The following is a 10302-nucleotide window of genomic DNA, read 5'->3' on the forward strand; positions in this document are numbered from 1 at the left end:
GCCTTACTGAAAGTTTATTCACAAAAAAATCTATTTTCATTGATTTGTCCAATTCATTTGTGGTTTACTCCTATCTGTATTTACCCAAAATATTGCATTTAATCAATGAAATTAATCACACTCATGTTGTCTCTCCCTCACACAACAGCACAGACAAACCACACACTTTTCCCCATTGCAAACAGTAATAATGAACAGCACCAAATGTCTACAGCCTCCAGTCCTTCCTCTCTCCCACCAGGCAACCCAACTTTGCACACTTTACATACAATATTCATGCCATGTCTGAGCATGAGGATTCATGGTCTGGTCATCTGAAAAGAAAAAAATCCCTGGCAATCACTGATTGTCTCTTGTCCTTATGAAAGAGAATAATTCTTTAACATGTGCCAAGACTGTTCAAAAACAGCCTTTTTTGATGAGTGACACTTCCCGTCCTTTAGATGCTTTTTATGTGTCGAACTCATTAATAAAGCAGCACTCTGGAGACCATGACAGGGGAGACAAAGTGTGTGTGAGTGTGTATGCATAACTTTTGGTGTTTGAATTGTCAGGTGCGATTTTGGGACTCTGATCTTCACACAACAAGGTTCAGTCACACTAGTTGTAGTGCTATTTATCATTTTCTTCTTTGACAATCTACCAGTTTTCTTCCTGAGAAAAGTGGTGGGCTTTTTTTTTTTTTCCCAGACACTGAATATTAAAAGAGTCAAAAGTAAGAAGTGGAATTCCCTGCAGTGAGGTGTGTTACCCGCAGAAGAATGTGGGGGAGTGAGAATTCTAAATTACTGTAGATGTGTACTATTAGAAAATAATTCTGTTAAATTTTCCCCCCCTGAAATGTCATCTGCAGCTCACTGTATCCGTTAGCATCTTTTGTTCTGAATATTTCTGTCAAATAGTCAAACTGCAGCTTGCAGTGTGGTTCATTCTATCACAAATACAAAAGAACATCATTGCAAATTTGCTTATCAATGTGTTCTTTCAACATCTGTCTCATTGCTTTGTTATAATTTTCAAGAATCAAGTGTGTGTGTGGTTATATTAAAGCATTTAAATGGTAATTTTCAACTGCCTTTTGTGTCCACATTGCTGCTGTTTGCCTGCTTGTGTGGCAGACTCGGCTTTTCACTTATGTTTAGGCTTCTCAGGCTTCAGTATTAAAGCTTAATGCACTTCCATTCTAATAAGACGCAGATTTTGAGGAATGCAATGAGTGCATGTTTTGAAGTTGTATAGTATGCACAGCAGCATCTTATCTGTGTAATGCAAGTGTGTTTATGAAGCCTTGAGGTACAAGAATGTTTTTAAAAGTGAGGTTCTCTCTAAGTGGCTAAGACATACATGCACACAAACACTTGGACACTGATGCACACACACACACACACACAGTCATGCACAGTAATTTGGAACTATAGGCTTTTAGTCAGCATATTAAATGTCTCATCTCATAAAGGAAAATGTTGTAAATGCTTTCAGTATTCATGTTTTCATATTTGTCAACCACCATTTTATAACAAATTAATGAAAAAGCCTCTCAAAATCACATGCTGGAAGGAGGCTTTGTGCAGTACATACATTTTTGAAAAGACACCATCCATTTAGAGCTAATCATCAGAGATTTGCATCCCAAGCCTTTGAAAAATAAAGATAAATATTTTCTGTCATGCATATTTAAACACCACACCATTAAAATGTAATTTTGGACTAAGACGCACTAATAGACTTTTATTATGTCTTTTTTGTTTAGTGAATAATTAACACTTATGCAATTTGTACAATCAAAGAGTTATATTATTGATCATTACTGTGGTTTTGCAAATCTTATTTGGCAGCAGTCTGTTGTGAATAAATAACCATTTGTTGCAGCAGGCGAAAGCTTAGGAGTTTAGTGAGGATGAATGTATCCAGGAGAGAGCACTTGGCTCTGTTTAGCGAATGCTTTTAGAGTTGGCGAGACGCACAAGAAACACCTCACTGTACCACCTTACTTATTCTGAGACATGAGTTGAACATTTGCTTTTCATTCTGCTTCACAGCATATGATTTAACAAAAAGCCAAATACTTCCTGTATTATTTAGGTGTCAGAATAAGTCATTTTTTTGGGGCGACTGTGGTTCGGTGGGTAGAGCACTCGTCTCCCAACCGGAGGTTCGAATCTCGGTGCCCACAGTCCAGGCTTCGAAGTGTCCTTGGGCAAGAGACTCAACCCCCAAGTTGCCCCCGATGGTTAGAGCCATCGGTTGAGTTGGCACCGCAGATGGCTGCCTCGGTTCTGTACCAGAAACAAATTCCTTGTGTATAACATAAAAAAGGTGGTGAAAAAAAAGGAAAAACTAACCCTGGCCTTGGAGGTGCTGGTACTATCTTCAGGGTCTCTCCCTCCATCTCTCTCATGCACTGTTAATTCTTAATTCTCACACTTGGAACAATAAGCTTTGTTGTAACACAAATGAGAAAGAATGCAATAGAAATGAGTGTACACTTAAGAGACATTTGTTAAAATCTAGGTCACTTGTTGGAGTTTGATGGTGAGATGTTGCTCAGAAAGTGTATTATATTATATACGTTATAGAGTTTCTTTGACCAAGGCAGCATTTGCACAGGTGTCATATCAATGTTTAGATGTCTACACTCGTGTTTTTCGGGGGGGGGGGGGGGGGGGGGGTCTTGTTCACCTTAAAAAATGACACAGGGTTGAAGGGGTCAGAGGCAGCTAAAGCCCTTGTCTTAAATTAACTTTTAATGGAGTGCAAACAGTAGCAGTCATAACCTCATAAATGCTTCGACTAAGAGATCATGAGTAATTAAGGAATTTATTAGAGTAGTGATAAACATAGTAGAAAATCAAAGCATGACTTCCTTGGTTTATCCTCTAGAGTCCCTGCGTCCTCATATGAGGACCGCACAGCTTGGGTTTCCAAAGCTCAGGACTCTAGAGGTTATGTGGGCACATTGATTGCAACAGTCATATCACTTTTATGTAGAACAGTGAAGAACTAAGGATAAATATGAACTTGGCAAGCACACATGTCGCTTTGGTTATTGGCATCTGGTCAGCTACTCTGACTGAAATTGACCTGGCCACATCACTTCCTGCTTGACCCATTCCTCTTTTCTCTCTTTCTTCGTCTACTGTGGCACTGTACCCACCTGCATCTCACTCCCAACATTCATTGGGTTTTTACTGGGAAAAGGGTTCACGGAGAGCAGTGTTGCAGTACTTGAGTTCAGGACTCAGACACAAGTCCAACTTGAGTCCTGATTTTCAGGACTTGTGACTTGACTTGGACTTGAATACTGATGACTCGGACTCGAGAACTGGTTGTATTCGGACTTGAGCTTTAGGCCATAATAATTTGGCATAAGATATTGACACTGATATTCACAAGTTGTGTGTGTGTGTGTGTGCACGCACACTTACAAGTGCATTTGGTTTGCTATTGTGTCACACAATAAGTTAACTCCTTTTAAAATGGTTGAAAGCTGTGCCACTTGTGTTTAATGTAGACCTTGACAGACCTGACTCTGGCTCAAACACTGGTAACTTGAGACTCGACTCGGACTCGAGGTTTAGTGACTCGACTGCAACACTGATGCAGAAGTGTATGGATGGAGAGCAGAAGTGTAATGGATGGAGAGCATAACCCAGCAGTTGTAAGTTCTAGAACTTTGGGAAACCACAAATAATTGCATTTTTAAGGGAAGCAGGGGAGGCCACACCTTAGAACAAGCTCTGCCATTATTACTGCAGAGTCAGATATTCTTTAAATGTTTAGGTGAGATTGTTAAGATGACTAATAGGCTGTAGTTTGGGATTTCCAATTCTAGAAGACTGTATAAATGAAGACTACATACAGTAGAGTATCCACTACAAACCTCTTAAATCAGTCACATGCTCATTGAACACTGGTCTTGATCTTTGAACAAAACTTTTAGTAACTTTTTTAACGCACATCTTTCTTGTCTTTCACACTGACAGTAAGCCCTGCTATACTGTCGGCCACATAATACTGCTGCTCTCTCCAGTTCATCATGGATTCATCTGTGAAAGAATAGAGTTGCCATTGAGAAGAGGCAATGCAGTTGCAGAAACACATCACTTTACCTTGATAAGAGGGACACAAATAGGAGCAATTGTTTTTGGGAACCAGCCTTGGTTGGCACAGGGAGACTCCAAGGTTCTATTTCTTCTGCACAGTTAACATTTTTTCATTAAGCCACATTGCATAATTATGGCTAGAGTTGGCGGCATCCTCCATTGTTGTTTAATTAGCCAGTTAATGTTGTTACTCTGTGCTGCAAACCCTTCATTTGTCTTGCTTAAGAAGCATCTCTCTTTCCATTACCACAGGGAAATCAAGTTTGTTTATTAGAGGAAAATATGCAGAAGATATGTATGTAGGCTGTTAAATCTTAAACAGTTTCCATTTCATATACAGTAAGGCAAAGCAGCACGTAAAACGTGTTTGTTTGAAATAGGTCTGTCAAACAGACGAGTCCCATTAGCAAAGTCCCATAAGTCTCCTGCGTTTTATATGTGACTTCAGTTAGTGTTGTAAAGGCTGAGCAGCAGCAGAACGCAGTGATGGTGGACCATACTGTACATGAAGTTGCAGACAATTATTGATCCCGGTGATATTCTCCAGCACTTAACCTTTACACTAGCTGAACGGGATATGAAGTCCCTTATTGAATGTGTACTTTTATGTTCTTCTCTGGTGACAAGGCTAATCAATAGTCCCCCTCCTCACTCTCATTAGGAGCAAGAGCCTCCAAGACTATCTATAGCCAGGAAACCTATCTGCCTGTGTGACTGGGCGGCCAGAGGACCACTTGGTGGTCCTTTAGCAATGCACTGCATTTGAAGATTTAACAAAAATATTAGGCGAGGTCTGACTGTTTGTCAGATGCTGCAGAACAACTATGGACAGAGTATTTGATAAATCATTTTCCAAATTCCTCAGGAGGCACTTGATTGTAGTAAGAAAGCCACTAAAAGACTTTTGCTCTAATCTTTTAGAGCGAGATGTTTCCAGATCAGCCCTATTAATCATTTCCCTGCTTCTCTTCATTTTTGTACACTTTCACCTGAGAAGTCCTTACACTTGGAAAATAATGCTTCTCCTCGCAATTGCCTGACACATTATCTCATTAAAATGCACAAAGAAAACTCTTTCTTTTTATCTCTGATAATCTAATTAGCATCAGCCAGATGGTTTAATAAGGGATATCGGCACCGTTTAGCCTCCCAAATGGCCCGCTGGAGGAGAACAGTGGAGGAGGCTCCTCTCCACTCTCCTCTTCACTCTGAATAGCTCTCCAGGGTTCACATTATTGCTTCTTCTGCCTGAGGCGAACCACTCCAACTTAGGAGTTTAGGGAGGATGAATGCATCCAGGAGAGAGACATGCTCAAAGTGAATCAAATAGGCAGAGATGTTGGATACTACTGGGAATGTTTTAAACCAAATAATGGCAGATAACTGACATCACCTTTAGTTCCCCCAGGGAATGAGAAACATTTCAGATTAGGCTTTAAATCTTTCTGCGATATACTGTATCAGTCTGTTCTCTGTGTATTTAATTGTTGCCTAGGTAATATTGTACCACCTCTTAGATGGGCTGTGCTTAGGATATGTGAATTTTACATCACAGAAGAACAATAAACCTGCACAATAAAGCAGTTTAGGCTAAGTTCTGTTTTCTGTCCTGCAATGCACAGAGCTCTGTGGTCCTAACTTCAAGCTGTTAGAGCTGACAGGATGCCAGTTCAAATAAAGTCAGGTTATCATATCATTAAGGAGGAAAAAGTTATGTGTCCAGATTACATTAGAGGCATCGTAGCAGTCTGGTTTCTACGGTTCTGACACTTCTCTCTCTGTAATGAGCGGATGCTACTGCAGCCCAGACATGAATGCTCAAGTGAAGTCCGGTAGACAAGACATCCTCAGCCAGGCCCTGCATTGGCAATCTTGGCAAATACATCGAGCATAAAGAGGTTAGCCAGCAAGCCAAGCAGTCAGACAGTGGAGCCAGTCGCTGCAGCCCTAAGAGCCAGCAGTGAGAGAGACATGCTCAATTAACTCTCCAACTTCAGCAGGGCTTTTTCTGCTGGCCAGTGGAGAGGAACAATAATGACTGGATTTAGAATAAAAAGATGTGCACATCTACAAAGAAAGGGGTGTGAGTGGGGGAGAAGATGAGATAAGGGGCTCCCATTTAGATTGACGGTTGGAAATTGTGGAAGGTCAGTGCGGTCTGTGAAGCGTCACTCAGGCAACTGCTGTGGCAAAAAAAAAAAAAAACACAGCCAAGCCAGATCAGAGTGTGAGGCATTTCTGCTTAGCTCTTTTTCTTACTTCTCTTAAACATTACTTTTTCTCCATCTCTTCTTGAGGCCTCACAAATCAGGCCTCCAATGTATACTATAGTATGTCACAGGATGATAGAAGAAACCACTTGAAGAGAAAATGATGGTTTTTTAACTCAGAGAATATCATGAGAATGAGTGAGTCATCTTAAATAAGACTGCTTTACCATATCCATTTGTAAGATACCATTTGGAACAAAAGTTGCATGGTGCTTTAAAGCGGTCTTGCATATGTATGTATGGGGACACCAGGTTACTTCTTTATTATCTTTAATCTAGATACTATTTGATTTCCATCTCTTCTTAACACCTGCCTGTTTTTATGCCATAGACAAGTGCACCAGGTAATCAGGGAATGCAAATGAAGTGGTTTATTATTGAGTTAACCAGGTTGCCAAACTCCAAAGGCACTGCTTAACAAAAGGAAAATGGATTATTTCTCCATCAACAACATTTAGAGGATCATTAGGAGGTCTTCTGCACAAGTGGCCTTAGGTAAAAATTTTAACAAGCACTTGCATCTTTGCCTAATCTACACCATAGCTGGCATATACAGACCGCTACACACTAATTGCACTCAGCTGCGAATTGAAGCAGTATATAATTGTCAGCTGGATTAATTAGGCAGGTGTGATTGTGCATTCCTAAACAAGGACCCACATAAATAACGCCAGGGAGAGGCCAACAGATGGGAATACTCAAGCTTCCTGTGTTAGTTCTGCATGACGTAACATGAACATAAGCTGAAATGGTTTCTTGTTCAGTAGAAGAAAAAAGATATTTTTTAAAAAGCAAATATAAGTCAAGAGATTTCTTCAGTTTTTATTTTATTTTATGTGCACGTCACTTGCAATTCTAAACCTTCTTTAGTATGATATCTGATATACATTGTGTGAAGCCAGTGAAATATGTGTGTTTATTCCATTTGACTCTCTTTGCATTTGGTATTTTCAGCAGCAGTTCTGTGGCGTTTACCTTCACTGTTCAACAGTTTAAGGAAATTTGTAAAGTCAAATCCTTCCTCATGTCGTAATAGCAATTTTATTCCTTAGTACTTGGCACAACCTTTCACTTTTTGCACCTAAAGCACTTTTTAAACTGTTTTACAATCAATTAGACCCCACAGACCCTCCTGTACTGATGCACAGAGATGATCAGTAGCTTCAGAGACATTGATAATATTTATGTAGACTGCATACTTCACAGTTTCACAAGGTGCATATATGTGTGTGCATGCAAGCCACGGTATGAGCATGCTTATACCCGTGTGTGCATTTACATGTGCTTGTGTATTGAACTTTGCCAGGTGCTGAGCAGGTTGCATACACAGAGGTCTTAATAAACTTTGCGCAGACCTCATCAAAACTTTGACACAGAAAGCTCTGTAAGTTTGTATTAGCAATTTTATAGCTTGTATTCATTTCATGTTGACCTTTTGCCATCCACAGACTCCATATAGCAGTCCAAACAGAAAGAGGCTGCTTTTAATCCCCTGGTCTGGAGGAGAGAAACACATACACTTACATGCACATAAGCATGCATTAATGAAAAACCTTCAAGCTTGACGCCGCCTGCTTGCATAACATATTATGAAAATACAAATCAAAGCAGTCTGAGCTGAACTTTATCACAATTTATCTTTAACTGACATGCGCTCTCCCCGCGGTATTTTTTCCTCACTTCTTCTCACTTTATCTCAGCATGTGATACACTGTTAGCGCATATACCTCCATGTTTGTATTCATATTCAAATGTTGCTGAAAAACTGTATATCTAACTTTCTGTAAAGTGTTGCAGCTATTAAGAAATAATTGTCTCTACCACAGCATGTAGGCGCATTGTACTGGCTTCACAAGACAAAGCAGCTACTGTTAAGAAAAAAAAAAAAAGTCAAATATGCTAAGCACACTTTATAGAGCAGGTGTTAGGAGCTTTAAGACTTTGAACAAAGCAAACTACTTAGTTTTCTAAAACAGCAACACATACACAGCCCATTTTGTGGCTTCTCAACACTATTATCTTGAGAGAAACGCTCAAACACTTCAAAGCACAGTTTCTGATTTGTTTATGGTTCATTTGTGGCTGTTTTCCACACATGCAAACACATCAGCCGAGAATCTGTGGTATGTCACAGCCAGATGCCTTATTATTTTTTTCTTCTTCCCGAGACAGAACAGTGAGTTGGTTTACCTGCAGGACATCGAGGGTTTGGGGTTATAAGAAGCAACAGACAGTGTGATAGGGACCAAAGAAATGCATTAGTCAGCCATGTTGTGTGTTTCTGGGAATCTACTCAGTGTAGCCTTCACTCAGGAGAAATTACATTTCTGCTTTGATTTAATTAAACCTAAATATTGGGCAATCGTCAGGCACTTGGCAGGGTATGCTTGACACTGTAATTATCTCCTGAGGTGCTTTTGTCTTAAAGGCTGCATTCATGCATGAAACCAATTCCTGCGTTGACTCGTCAAGGGCTGCACAGTTTTTTGTTTCTTACAAAAAAACACTGTTTGCTTACTGAACCTCAAAGCTGTCTATACCCTGCCACATGGGCTGAGACAGACCTCTGGTGACTCTCAGAGTGAGTCAGTTAGATAGGGAGTAACAAATACATCAGCTCCCTGTTAGTTTGTTGCAGATAACGATAATATAGTTTGCCTTCAGTGAATTTCGCCATGCTATTTGAAGAAAGCACATTAGTAATACAAAGGATAATCTAATACAGGAAAAATTATACCTACAGTCAAGGATTAATGGGTCTTTACCTTCTGTAGCAACCTCTGAATAAAACATTCTCATGATGGTATACAGATCTATGACAAGGTGTATGAGTTATAAAGGAATACAGTATGTACAGTATGGATTCAGAGTGATGCCTTCCCTCCCCTCTTTTTTTATTTATTGTATATATCAACCATCGCTCTCAAATCTTTCTGTTCACTACGTGCTCTCTTTCACTCTCAGTTTTCTCTTGAATTATTCACCAGTGTCATCATGTTGACCTGTTCCTTGTCACTGTTGGAGCAGTGTGTGTGTGTGTGGGTGCATCTGTGTGTGTCTGTGTCAGGGCCAAGCAACGCTCTCCTCATCCAGTCCTCTGCTGTAATTTGTGTCACTGACTGGAGTTTGATGGGTGAGCAGCTCCGCACAACACTGTGTCACAGGGGTGGAGTGGCGGTGTGTGTGTGTGTGTGTGTGTGTGTGTGTAAATGTGTATGCACTTGGCTGTGTGTGTGCGTATTTTTGCACCGCCTCTGCATGACTTTGTCTGTCTCCATCTTGAGATCTGGCCATGAGAACTTGCTATGGTGTGTGCTCACTGTGTCTATATGTGTGTGTGTGTGTGTGTGTCCTTGCATGTGTGTGTACCTGCGAGCAATAACAGCAGTGCAGCCTTTTCTCTGTGTTGCCTGCATCGGCACGGTGTCACAGTGAGGAGCCCAGAGGAGACAGCCGAGGCCGCGGCGGTGAGGCGCTCACAGCTGCCACTTGTCACATTAGTCAGCTCAGATTTGGAGGAAATCAATTCGGAACCTTAATTCGCTCGACGACTCCCACGCCTGGTGCAGCTGAAGAGCCCCGGCCACCGGCGGGGCCTACCCCCCCCACCAAAAGATGTGGAATCGACTCCCAAGGGACACAAGTCATCAATCTTAAATCACCTCCTCCAAACTAATGGCAGTCCCAACCCGGCCAGTCCTGCTAAATTGAATTATTACTGGATTGACAAAAAACTACTGAGAATATTTTTGAAGGAAGGATGGGAAGGCTGAGTGTGTCTTAATGACAGGAAGTGGAGGGGAAGTGGTCGGAGTGAGTCATGAAGGGGGGTAGAAGTTGTACTCATGCACACGCATGCACACATAGGCACAACTTGCCTGTGTAAATGTTCACCTGCATGTTCAAAATTGCATGCACTTTAACACCAG

This window comes from Monopterus albus, unplaced genomic scaffold (assembly GCF_001952655.1).
Source record: "Monopterus albus unplaced genomic scaffold, M_albus_1.0 scaffold145.1, whole genome shotgun sequence".
Taxonomy (NCBI): domain Eukaryota; kingdom Metazoa; phylum Chordata; class Actinopteri; order Synbranchiformes; family Synbranchidae; genus Monopterus; species Monopterus albus.